We start from the raw sequence: 12,779 nt of genomic DNA, 5'->3' as shown, positions 1-12,779 counted from the left end.
CCTCAATAAAAGTTATTTGGACACAATGCACTGATTTGAGCGAGTCTGTTGTAAGCATGTCTAAGTCTGGACTCAACTCATGATACCTACTGAGTTCAGAATAGTCACCATTCTAAAATACTACTATTATTATTATCATTATTTATTAATTTTTTTATCCTGCCCTTCATCTGAAGATCACAGAGCAGTTCACAACATAAAAATACAATGGGGGTGGGGAAATATGTAACAGGAAAATAAATAAAAAATAAAACCCAATAACCCATCTCCCAAAAACACATTTAAAAGGCTATATGGTATATGGTATATTAAAAGGCCATATGGAAGGACAGATCGTGAAGCTGAGGCTCCAATACTTTGGCCACCTCATGAGAAGAGAAGAATCCTTGGAAAAGACCCTGATGTTGGGAAAGATTGAGGGCACTAGGAGAAGGGGACGTCAGAGGACAAGATGGTTGGACAGTGTTCTCGAAGCTACGAACATGAGTTTGACCAAACTGCGGGAGGCAGTGCAAGACAGGAGTGCCTGGCGTGCTATGGTCCATGGGGTCACGAAGAGTCGGACACGACTAAACGACTAAACAACAACAACAACAACATGGTATATTCAGCCAAGGGCCTGGTTACCCATTCTTATCTGGGTTAGATACTATGTGTTGTTCCCCTGAAAAGGCTGAATCCAATTCTAAATTTCTATGCAGTATCCAGTGATGACTCTATGCAAACAGAAGTATTTCCATTTGCGCAAACTGGACCATCTGATTTCTGCTGATCCCACCTACTTCCTGACACTAAGAGCTGTTCAGCAGTGGAATTTGCTACCAAGGAGTGTGGTGGAGTCTCCTTCTATGGAGGTCTTTAAGCAGAGGCTTGACAGCCATATGTCAAGAATGCTTTAATGGTGTTTCCTGCTTGGCAGGGGGTTGGACTGGATGGCCTTTGTGGTCTCTCCCAACTCTATGATTCTATGAATTGCAGCACCGTGTGTCTCCCAAGAGCTTCTCCTGAGGGTTGTGGGACCGTCTGGAACAGAATGGGATAAGACACAGAGAATATTACAGACAGGTGCTTGGGGCTGATGGAAACAAGGTTGAGAAAGGCTGGAAGAGGAGGCTGCTATTGCTGGTGGTGGGATGGGTGAAAATGGAGGACCAGACTATGGGCAGGCAGAAGCATTTCTGCTAGTGCAAGCCACCACTGGATACAACCTTCCTGCTTTCAACCTGAAAGCCACTATGTAGTTGAATGATGCTTCAAGACCCAATGTTCTGGTTTTAATTTTTTTCTAAAAAAAATGGTGCAGAAACCAGGAATGGAACACAACAAATATACTACTATAGGTCAGGGCTGGGGAACCATTCTTGGCCCAAAGGCTGCACTCTCTTTTGGACATTCCCAGTAACAATGTGAATTTTAGACTTGTTTCTACAGATGTTTGCACACCCTTCTGCATCCAGGCAAGTATGAAGCATTATCAGAATTCAAGCACACATTCTGCTCCGGGAAAACCCGAAGAGGGTGCAAAGCAGGCCTGGTGAGGGATGCAACTTTAGGAGAGGGAATGTGGCTGGGGAGAGGATGACGCTTGGGAGACTCCCAGTGGCAAGACTGAGAGAAATGGAGTTCTGTGTTTGGTCCCCGAGCTTGAGGTTTCCCCTCCCCTGCTGTAGGACATATGCAGAACTATGGAAATTTGTCCAATAGTCATCTAGCTCTCCATAGGTTTCAGTGCTTAATTGTCAAGTCCAATCAAGTTCAAATGACACCGAAAGCTTACATTCTCTACCTTCAGTGTTTTCCCAAGCCTACACGAACAGATGTTAGAAACGATGAATAAAGTGTGACTTCACAATTGCTTAGTTTCTCTGTCCTATTTCTCTTGGTATTCTGTACCTTATGGATGCATCTGTTACCCCGATTTCATGCTTCCATTTGTTCTCTCTCACTTCTTCAGACTGTTGGGCAACAACCACAGTTACATTTGGGAAACGGCTCAGTGATGTGGTTTCCAAAACTCGGCTCAGCATTTCTTCACCAGCTTGACAGATCAATCCGCCGAGGCTGAGCTAGACACTATTGCCAGTCAATGGTAATTGTGTGTCTAATACAGAACACGGAACTTGGATGATCAGCAATTTCAAAACAGATTCCAAGGATTCTGCATTCTTGCTGTCCTCTGAGTCTCTCACCCCCCCTCCACCTCCCGCAATAAAAAAGTATAAATAAACAGCACTTGCAGTATTGGATTAGTAAACAGACTGCTTTCCCATTTAAAATGAGATTTATTTCGCAGCGACCACCACAATGCTTTTCTCCCATTTAATAGGAAACAAACATCTGCCAGATTCAATTTGTTTTAGTCCTTTGAAATGGGCATAGCTTAATAATTTAAAAGTACTGAGGATGAGAGAATGGGCCTGCTGTCAAGCTCTTAAGTTCAGGCAGTGAATCTCTCGAGTAAATGGATCAATTCCAACCTCTGATAAATGCACACAAAACAATGGCCATTTAAAGCTAATATCACAAATATGTTTCTTAGACACATGAATCTTAGTAAAGATTTTGGAGATTAGAAACAAAGAGTCTGGGACTTCTTATAAATGCACAACCCCCCTAATGATGCAATATTTACTAGCCACTCTGTTTAATCTAACAAACAAAATTCCTAGTTATATATGCATTAAACTTTCTGATTGGCAGTAATTTCTAGAATGCATATTCAGGATAATTTACTAAGGATTAGCATCCTTTAGCCACCTTGTTACATGTTCATCTACTAGCTGTACATCTTGTTGGAACATTTTTTTCTTTTCTCTCCTGTGATTTTCAATAGTTTTTATTATCCCCCTCCCGCCTTTGCAGGATTTAAAAACCCCTGTTTCTGTTTAAAAGCACTCGTCGAAAAAAGCACTGCAGGCTGGCATGACACATGCTGTCAAATGTGGAGAATGTCATTCATTTATTTTTTGGTTTTTAAAAGCCACCAAATAACATGATTCAATGTGGCTCCTTTGTTCTCTCACAATGCAGTATTTCATGCTTGAATAAAAAGTACAGATGTATTTTAGTGGTCCTGGTTGAAATATATAGAGAGCCATTAGCAAGACATCCATTGACTTGGACATGCAAACTTCTCCAACAGCATTCAATCTAAAAGGTCATTGTGCTATGAGTTGATTTCCTGCTTGCCTTCTAAGAGCTCTTTTTGGGGGGGGGGGCTAATATTATCCTAAGAGACAGACCTTACCAAATCCAGTTTTAAGATGACAATCTGATGTTGGGAGAGAAAATGAACGAACCATCAAAAAAAGTCAGGCAAGGTCTCCATCCAAGTTTGCAGACAAAACTCTCTTCAGATATATACCTAAAGGGTTTCAGTCAAGTCAGCCAAGAATTATTCAAAAGGTATAAGTTACAGGTAAATTGTTCTCCAGAGACGGACCACGAATGTGTATGGGAGCAAAGCTCATATATGTAAGATCTGTGCCAATAAAAAGTAACATCAGAAGAGGCTGTGAGCTGGCTGTGAGCCCAGGACAACATTCCACTCCCAATGAAACACTGACTTTTGCATTAGGTTCCCTCACAGTGGGGGACTAAGAATGCAGACAAGCTGACTGTGATTGAACCAGAACAAAACTGGATTAATGGCGGCCCTCAGATGGGTGGCCATGATCTTCTTTAGGAGTCTTCCCAAAGTCCAAGCTGTAGACTAACAAGTGTGTGATAAACCTGGTTCAGGCTGAAACCAGTATGGGGGTGAATTGACTCTGACATGCTAAATGGAGGTTTATACTGTAATGCTCATTTTATTCTGTGGGTTTCATTTTGTTTAAATGCTGCTGTTCATCCCAAGGTTTTGAGATACAATGAGCTAGAAGTTTATATAAATGTTTGGAGTCAGAATAACCCTCCTTAAGCTGCCTTCTATTACTGGTAATAGCTATTCCAGCAGGCAGCATGGGTGGGAAGGAATGGAAGAAGGACCATTCCGGTGACACAGTTCCACCAGGCTTCTCCTACCCCTCAGTTGTCATCTTGCAACAGCTATTCCATCAGGCTGCACCAGAGGCCACTTTGGGAAGCACGGTCAATCGATTGCTGGGACCAGAAATTTTTGGCTCCTCCTTTCTTTGAACTCTTTCCATTCCAGCCAATCATCCTATGAAGTACTGCTCTTGAATTTGTATTTCCTCTCCTCCCTTCTAATCTATTTAACTTTTGTGTTGTGCATTTTAGATTGCAAGGCTGGTGGCAGGGACTATCATATTATTGGTCTTTGTAATCCATTCTGGGAGTTGGTTTTGACTGAAGAGCTTTAGACCAACAAATAAATAATATTGCAGAGTTCTTCACTGCCATGACTAGTGCTATGAGGCCAGGTGAAACCAATGTATAATACCCAAGGCAATATGATAAATTCAAAGCGCCATTAGTGTGCATGCACCAACATTTGGATGGCATCCAAGCTTCTTTTTTTTTAATGTTCATTGTGAAATCTAAAAAGCAACCACAAACCAGTTATGAAAATCTGGTTGGAATTTGCCTCTCACTGAATAATGGGATCAATTTCTAAGGATGTTTATCAAAGTTTCCCTTCCTCTGGGAATGAGGCTTCTAGTTTTCTGCTTCATTTTCAGGATGCTTCCATATTTTGGTGGGTTTGGGGTTTTCAGTTTACCTTTTTGTGAGGTGGTCAAGGGTGACCCCCCCCCCACTTCCAAGTAAAAATGTATTCTGCACTCTGCAGTCTTCTTGTATTTCCTCATCTGAAAAGCCCCATGGGAGGAATTAGCTCACAATGTTTTCCCCTGGGCTTTCAATGGAGTACAGGTGCACAGGAAGGCTGCAGAGTGCAAACCACTGGGGAGATCATTTGTAGAATGAAAGAAAGGGCCCTCACAAACACTTCATGGCCACCTCAAAAGTAAAGTAAGCTTGTACCCCACTCACGAGAAATTCAATGAATTATTATTATTATTATTATTATTAAAAATGCATTTTCTTTTTTTCATTATTTGGAGAATTTTTTTTTAAACAAAATGCAAAAACCATCACAACCCAGTGGAAACATAAAAAGCAAGCGAAGAATGGTATATTTAAATTACCAATGTCCATGTCTAAAATTAGCTTGTATAGTCATGTATGACAACAAAAACTGATTGGATCTAAACTGAAGAGTAAGAAATGCTAGTAAACTTTGGAGAGGGACTGTAGCTCAGTGGAAGATTACATGGTTTGTCATGCAGAAGGTTGCCGGTTCAATCCCAGGCAATTCCAGTTCAAAGTACCAAGAGCAAAACTCTTGACACCCTGGTTAGCTGCTGCTACTCAAGTGTAGGCCAGGGGTAGCCAATACGGTACCCTCCAGATGTTGTTGGAACCCAAATTTCATCAGTCCCAAGCATCTTCAGCTCAAGGATGATGGGAGTTGTGCTCCAACATCTGGAAGGCACAATACTGGCTATCTGTGTTGTAGACACAATGGACTCTAACTTGATATGAGTAAAATTCCTGTTTGATAGTAGGGAGAGGAAGCAAGATTAGTATTCACTAGTCTACTTCAGATATAAAAACTTTAATTCACTGCACCCTTAAAAGGATTTTTTATCTGTAACCTGGAGGGTTAGGGGAAAAAATGGTGTGCCTAAGTGGTATATTACCTAGGCATGGAAAGAGAATTGGCAATCTATTTCTTGTGGTTGGCAACCCTACATACAAGAACAAAAAAAAGAGAGTAGCATATTATTTCCATAGCTCTAATACCATTGCCGTTTCTCAATGAAATAGCATATTAAATTTCAGCTTTTAGGAATACATTTGGCAACAGTCTAATTGCAAAAAAAAATTGAATCAGCAGATGTGCTTAAACTTATTTGAGAAAGAAGCTATCTTCATTAACTCTCCTCAGACTATCACCTGAACTGGAGAGTAGTCGCTTACACTGGAAAATAGATGGAAGTTTAATTGCCTTCTAATGAAAACGACCTTTTTAAAATGCATATAGAATTATGGTGGTCAGATTTAGTGCAAGGCAGTTGGTTTTAATAGAGTGCAATCATATGAATGTTTGCTTTATTTAGAAGCAAGACCCACTTTGTTCATTGGGATATACTCTCATGGAAGGGTGCATAGGATTGCAGCCACGATAGAATGAAAGGGATAATCCTGGCAGTTGGAAATTTCATCTCTGTACTGAAGTCTTGCTTTCTGGGCATACTGAATCTGGCAACAATTATGAAGAAACAGAGATCAATAATTTTGAGTGCATAAACATAGTTGAGCACACTAAATCATCCCAAAAGTGAGATTTAAGAATAAACGGTCAAGGTTTCATTATGCTTCACAGGTCTTACTAACATTGTACCTTGAAAGTCCTCTGACTGAGTTGCATCCTGGAAAAGTATTCCATGTAAAAAGGCCAATTCTGAGGCTTTGCTAACATGGTACTGTTTGTCATCCCAGTGGTTGAGGTTTTCCTTGTGTGCCATTAAAACAAAAAACAAAAACTAGGAAGGCAGATGTATGCAACTGTTTTGTCACTTTATAGATTGCGAATTGCACAAATTAACGCATATTCCTGCATTGCAGGGGTTTGGACTACAGATAATCAGAGTCCTTTCCAACTCAACAATTCTATGATACTTAATCATGTTATTTTTCTTTATATAGAATCTGGTGACAAATGGTGTGCTATAAAGTAAAGCCATCTGTTTAAAATTCAATTTTGAAAAACACTATATGGGATATGGTGTTCAAGAATGGTATTGTCTCTAGATCTTTGGTTAATATATTTCTTTGTAATGAGAGTATTTGTTGTGTTCTGCTCTTCCTTTAGTAAATGTTAAAGAAAAACAACAATTTGTCACCTTTTGTTTATAGCTCTTTTGACATACAATGTAGACATCTGTTAAGTTGATGAAAATCAGTGACTTGGTATTATATTGAGTTATATGCAATCAAATATCTGAGTTATATGCAATCTAATACCCAACAACACCATAAGGTACATAAACGGAAGACTAATGAATGAAATACAGCAGCAATATAATTATTCAATGATTTAGTAGGAAACTTGCAAAATGAAAGAGGCACACACAGCATCTCATTAAAAGTTGGAGATGTGGAATAAAGAGGTCCAGGAAACTCCCAATATAGCTAAAACTAGGGGTAGGCAAACTAAGGCCCGGGGGTGTGGATCCGGCCCCATCGCCAGCCCCACACAAGGTCTGACGGACAGTGGACTGGCCCCCTGCTGAAAAAGTTTGCTGCCCCCTGGCTAAAACGATTTGCCTACTACCAGGCAGTGTTTTACCTATTCAGTGATGACATCATTTTTCTCTGCCTCTGTTTGGGTGACAAACTGAGCAATCACCATAAAGACACAATATTCAGTCATGCTCACAACGTTTGCCGGTACACTCTGCATTAAAGAGGGTATAAAATATTGAACCTCAGTCATCAAAAAGTAAATTGCTTAGGCCTCCACAAAGCTAAGGCACTTCAAATTCTTGAGATGTGCTCCCCCCACCCCCAATCAGATGGAATGGTATAGCACATCCTTTGTATGTAGAAGGTCCAAAGTTCAGCCTGACATCCTTTTTTTAAAGGACTACCGTAAATAGCAGGTGATGGGAGAGCACTGGAGGCCCTTGAAAGCTATTGTCCATCAAAGTAGATAACATTGGACTAGATGGAGACATAATTGAACTCAACTTCATATGCACCTTTATGTTCAGAATGATTTGACATACAGAAGTGTCCACTTGAATAGGATATATCAATATTACCACTATGTTGCAGCCACACTGATAAGCACCGAAAATACTTTAAGCCTATTTGGGGTACAAAATAACTAGAACATCTTTATAAATATTCTTAAAAGTGATATAGCCTTTGCACAACACTTAGCTATGTATAATACATGCCCTACATCATAATTCTCTATGATGTGTATTAATTGTAATGCATCTCTATATTATTTAGAACAGCCAGCTGCTGAAAAGTGTTCCATCTATTAATATGTATGATGCAGCATTACTCTGACACATTTCTAGCGATCATTTATAAGGAGGAAAGAATCTCCTTCAGGATTAACTATGGCGTGTGTGTTTAACATTTCAAGATCATTGCACTGCATTGCAAATGTGTCTTTGAAGGGTTTTTAAAAACCCAGCTGAAATGTCTTCATTGCAAAAAGTTTGGATTACTTAAAAATAAAAGTAATCAAAAAACTTTTTGCAGCAGGCATTTTCAAGTGATGGTAAAATTCACACTTTTTAGTTGTGGTAGACTTTCTTGATGTGGATAAGCTACTTGATCCCTTCCCTGTTTGCAAAGGGAAGGCAGGGGATCCATATGGCTAAATGAATTTGTTGCTACTGTCTTCTTGCCGGAAAACTGGAATTAAAGACAGAGCAGATCACATAAAAGAGGGTCCTCTGTACTCCCATCACTCCAGAATTGCCAGAGACAAAAAATTTTTTTCACAGAAACAGCACAGCAAATAAAGGGAAGGACTGGCAAGGTTCAAACGAAAGATTTTGGAATCTAGGGTCAAAACTGCAGTGGCTTGAGACAGCATAGATCAGGCATAGGCAACCTTGGCTCTCCAGATGTTTTGGAACTACAACTCCCATGATCCCTGACCACTGGCACTGTTAGCTAGGGATCATGGGAGTTGTAGTTACAAAACATCTGGAGAGCCAAGGTTGCCTATGCCTGGCATAGATCAAGGGCATAGATCAACATGGCACTCTCCAAATGTTGTTGGGCTACAACTTCCATCAGGCTCATTCAGCATGGCCAGTAAAGAGGGGTGATGGGAATTGTAGTTAAAAAAAACATCAGGAGGGTACATTAGCTACCCCTGCAGTAGATAGGAAAACTTGTGCAAAATAAGCTGCTTTCGATTTCATGCCACATTGTACCTTCAATTTCTTTAGTTCCTAATACTGTATCATACCTGGGCAACACCAATTTTTGCTTTGATGATAGGTATATACAGTCTCACAAAAGGAAAGGCCAAGATAAGCCACTCTCTTTTTAGCTCTACAAAAGGTCTGCAAGCATTCAAGCCCCTTGAATTCTTCTTCAAGCCACTGTTCAGAGCCAAGAGACCATGTTGCATCTCTTTCACAAAAATGTGTTATTTTAATACTTTTTTACAAATTGCAGTGATCTTCTGGGTCACAAAAAGCTGTACTCGTAGAGCAGCAGCACTTTCAAGCTATGCTCCAGGAAACCTTGAAATATCAGGAATGCCTGAATGAAAAGATAATGGTGGAAAATGTCCCTGAAAGGAAGCTTGGTTAGCCATCCAATTACTGACCCTCCTGTGCAATCTGCAAGACTTCTATTGGCTACATTCTACAGCATATTGTGGGAATAGGTAGCACTGTGGTCTAAACTACTGAGCCGCTTGTGCATGCTGATCAGAAGGTTGGCAGTTCAAACCCCCGTGATGGGGTGAGCTCCCGTTGCTTTGTCTCAGTTTCTGCCAACATAGCAGTTCGAAAGCATACCAGTACAAATAGATAAATAGATACTGCTACGGCGGGAAGGTAAACAGCGTTTCCATGTGCTCTGGCACTCATCACGGTCCTCCGTGTACCAGTAGAGGTTTAGTCATGCTGGCCAGATGACTAAGAAAGTGGACTGTGGACAAATGCTGGCTCCCTTGACCTGAAGCGAGATAAGCACTGTACCCCATAATCGCCTTTGACTGGATTTAATCATCCAGGGGTCATTTACCTTTACCTTAAAGGTAAAGGTAAAGGGACCCCTGACCATTAGGTCCAGTCGCGGACAACTCTGGGGTTGCGTCGCTCATCTTGCTTTACCGGCCAAGGGAGCCGGCGTACAGCTTCCGGGTCATGTTGCCAGCATGACTAAGCCACTTCTAGCAAACCAGAGCAGCACACGGAAACGCCGTTTACCTTCCCGTAGGAGCAGTACCTATTTATCTACTTGCACTTTGACGTGCTTTCGAACTGCTAGGTTGGCAGGAGCAGGGACCGAGCAACCGGAGCTCACCCCGTCGTGGGAATGCGAACCGCCGACCTTCTGATCGGCAAGCCCTAGGCTCAGTGGTTTAGACCACAGCACCACCCACATCCCTAGCACCACGCACATCCCTTTACCTTACCTTACAACAAACTGTCAGGCTACAAACTGTGATGGTGAGCCCAAGAGTGTTCAGTGTGAGCTGACTGTGTGCCCCAGAGAATATGATCCACAATCCTATGCAGTGTACAGGAGTTCCTGACACGAATGGCTCCCTGAAGGAGGACAAATTGTTAAACTGTTAATTCATAACATAAACTCAAGCCTGGTAGCCCACCAAATGAGTGGTCTAATCTATTAGCTATTAAAGACACTGCATTTATTTTAGTCAGTTAAAACAATAGTGGCCTTGTTCAAGATTTGGGATTCATTTTCTAATATCCTCAGTCTCAAAATGTCACCAACATTATTGTTTTCCCCTTCAACACAAAGGGCTGTGCATAAGACAGCCCATTGTTGCTTCCCAAAGTGGGTTGTATTGGAGGTGTAAATGATCACAGGCTCAAGTTCATCAATTTTGTTGAATAAATTAAACTAGTTTTAATTGGATTTTGAATGAATTGTTACTGTTTTGAATTTGATTGTGTCATCCTCTTCCTCAGCGTGTTGAGCAAACCACTGTTCTGAATGCTTTGTATAGGGCAGAAGTCCCTTGGGGGTGACTTTATACAATCAAGGAGGGGTGGCCTGGAAAAGTTAGGGAACATGGAGGTAGACTTTGGTTTGATACAAGCGTTCGTGGCCACGCAATCTGAGTGTTTTTTTCCTTCTTTCTAACCTAGCCTACCCCTTTCAGCCAGACGGTGACCCATACACTAAATTCAATGGGGCTTACTCTCGGACTAGCGAGTATAGAATCGCAGCCTCAACAAACAACATTTACCATAGCTGCCAAGTTTTCCCTTTTCTCACGAGGAAGCCTATTCAGCATAAGGGAATATCCCTTAAAAAAAAGGGAGAACTTGGCAGCTATGACATTTACTGTCCGGAGAGCTTGTCAATGGGCGGTAGAAACATGCAGCCAGCAGATCAATACAGTACAGTACAGTACACATATGACATGGAGCAGCTATGCAATGCGATCTGTGCCACGTTGATTTCAATGCAAACGGGATCTCAAGCCTACGCACACCGCCTTGTGGGCGGGGAGCCCCCTATTGGAATAATCAGCGCGCGTTTAGGATTCTCACTTGCTCGCCCCGCCCCTTTCCCGGCAACCTCCGCGCGGCGCATCTATCCCCGGCGCCGTTGCTAGGGACGTCCGTGCGGCGAGCGAGGCTGCGGCGGGCGGTTGCTAAGGGCCGCACCCGGGGGAGAAGTTGAGGGTTTGTGTAGCAGCTGGAAGGCGAATCCCACCCTCGCTTTTTCTCCAGCTTCCCCGCCGTCCGGAGTGGATGGCGTCGCTCCGGAGGCTCCTTCCCGGGAGAGCGCCCCAGTTCCTTATATAGGCCCCTCGGCGGCCGAGGGCAGAGAGCGCCCTCTTCTCGCCCAAGGTAAGCGCTCTCGCTGCGCCTCCCCATCCCGCGCAGCCTTAGGCTGCCATCCTCCTGTGCGCGCTTCTTGGGCAGTTGAGCTCCCCCGGGATTGGCAGCGCAGGGTCGGGCTGTGCAGGTCACCTACCGGGCGCTCTCGACACTGGTCTCTCCTCGCTGTTGTCCCACCGCCCACGGCTATGCTCTGTCCGCCGCCCCGCGTCTCATTTCGGTGCCATTTACGCAAAGCAGGAGTTTGCGCTGCAGGTGACGCTTTGAATGCCGTGGAAGTGAACGATTGCCTGATAAACTGCTTCTGACCAAGTTGCTGTGAAAAGCTGTTGAAACTCTTCTGTTGAAACTGTGTCTCCCATGTCAGCTGGCCACTCTGCTGTCTTGGAAAATCAACGCTCAGGTTTAAAGCTACCAATGTCGTATTGCCATCTTTCTTCCTGCCTTCCTGCCCCTTTACGGAACCTTCCAACTCTTGGTTTCCCCACGCAAAAATAGAATATGTAAGGGCAGATAGTTGACTTGATGGTTTTCAATTCACAGCTAAATCCCATTGAAATTGGTGGAATCTTAAGTACACAGCAAACTTTTTAATTGCATAATTCTCAGTGCCAGATTTACGTATAAGCTAAACAAGCTATAGCTTGTTGGAATAATAATAATAAAATTAAAGAAAAAAACCCTGGATGTACAGTTCCAAAATATAAGATAAAAAACATAAAATAAAACCTACACACAGCAACAGTGTTTGGTGTTGTATAGGCTCCTATGATGTAAGTAATGGCCTGCTAGCCTGCTCCCTAAAATATCACTGGTTTGCTCATTTCTATATACAGTATAGGGTGGCTACATTCTGCATGGATTGGTTGTATATTTTGTTATGTGCAAATGGCTTTAGATACCTATTAGGTCCATAAATTACCATATAGCATATATTCAACTCAAAAAAACAGCGACAATTTGTTGTTGACAAAGAACAGCTGGACATATAAAGGGCCCTATTACCTTCAGTAGCTTAGGGCCTCATCAAACCTAAATCCGGCCCTGATAATTCTGTATATGTTTACTTTGGAAGTATCTTTACAGAGTTCAGGAGGATTTATTCCTCAGTTCAAGGTACAGAGCAATGTGACATTAGGGGAGCAATCCTATACACAAGAAGCTAGTGTAAAGTGGTGGCAAGTTAAACATACACCATACACCAGAGCCTAATGGGACTACTTCTGGCTG

General features: G+C 42.2%; 1 protein-coding gene across 6 annotated transcripts in view; it reads left to right on the top strand.

Annotated features, from left to right (window-relative positions):
• Positions 1–11,281: 11,281 nt before the first annotated feature.
• The window catches only part of TBC1D32 (TBC1 domain family member 32), a 64,231-nt gene continuing 62,733 nt past the window's right edge, over positions 11,282–12,779 (top strand). For 5 of the 6 annotated variants that reach the window (XR_015948957.1, XR_015948956.1, XM_035109190.3 and 2 more), the window contains exon 1: positions 11,297–11,558. The gene's annotated coding sequence lies outside the window, so the exon portion shown is untranslated. Of the gene's footprint in view, positions 11,559–12,779 lie in introns of all 6 variants that reach the window. The other variant, XM_088666057.1, reaches the window with a different exon arrangement.

Source organism: Zootoca vivipara, chromosome 3 (genome assembly GCF_965207765.1).
Source record: "Zootoca vivipara chromosome 3, rZooViv2.hap1.1, whole genome shotgun sequence".
NCBI lineage: Eukaryota > Metazoa > Chordata > Lepidosauria > Squamata > Lacertidae > Zootoca > Zootoca vivipara.
This window is presented reverse-complemented; position numbering and strand designations above follow the sequence as displayed.